The sequence below is a fragment of the Ornithodoros turicata genome, chromosome 5, assembly GCF_037126465.1.
Source record: "Ornithodoros turicata isolate Travis chromosome 5, ASM3712646v1, whole genome shotgun sequence".
Lineage (NCBI taxonomy): Eukaryota > Metazoa > Arthropoda > Arachnida > Ixodida > Argasidae > Ornithodoros > Ornithodoros turicata.
Genome location: NC_088205.1, coordinates 16,965,253 through 16,965,799, shown reverse-complemented (window position 1 = coordinate 16,965,799; position 547 = coordinate 16,965,253). Strand labels below are relative to the sequence as shown.

The 547-nt window shown below is 45.9% G+C and overlaps 1 non-coding gene across 1 annotated transcript; it reads left to right on the top strand.

The window, feature by feature from the left end:
- Positions 1 to 253: 253 nt before the first annotated feature.
- Positions 254 to 325, top strand: Trnaa-ugc (transfer RNA alanine (anticodon UGC)). The gene has a single exon. It is a non-coding gene; the product is annotated as a tRNA-Ala (tRNA).
- The last annotated feature ends 222 nt before the right edge of the window (positions 326 to 547 follow it).

Below are 547 nucleotides of genomic sequence, written 5' to 3'. Positions count from 1 at the left end.
TGCAAAAGATTGGGGAGGGGTGTCATTGTTACAGTTACGTCACAATAGCTCAACGTATCATTACTGACATGCATCTAAAGATGAAATAGCAAATGCACAGGTAAAAAAGTTGGGGGGGGGGGGGTCGCAAAACCTTTGGGGGTGGTGTAAGGGGTGTGTAGGGGTGTCTGGATAAATCACTGTCAGTACGCTATTGGAACATTAGCAACATACCCAAGCCATCATTCACCTTGTACTATTTGTTTGAACCGTTGGGGGTGTAGTTCAGTGGTAGAGCGTTCGCTTTGCATGTGAAAGGCCCCGGGTTCGATCCCCGGCACCTCCAAAGGGGATTTTATTTTTCGGCAAAATTTTCAAATTTGTGGAAAAATTGTTCTAGGCATGCATTAGCTTTTGCGTGATCACAATGGTGGAATGGTGATCCCCATTGAAGGACAGTGAAGGGTGACCTTTAACGTGGCTTGAAGCCCTGTCTCATCTGCCAATCTGTCCATCGGGACCATGCAAAATATTTTCACTCTGTAGTGTATTCTCACTGCGCGATGAA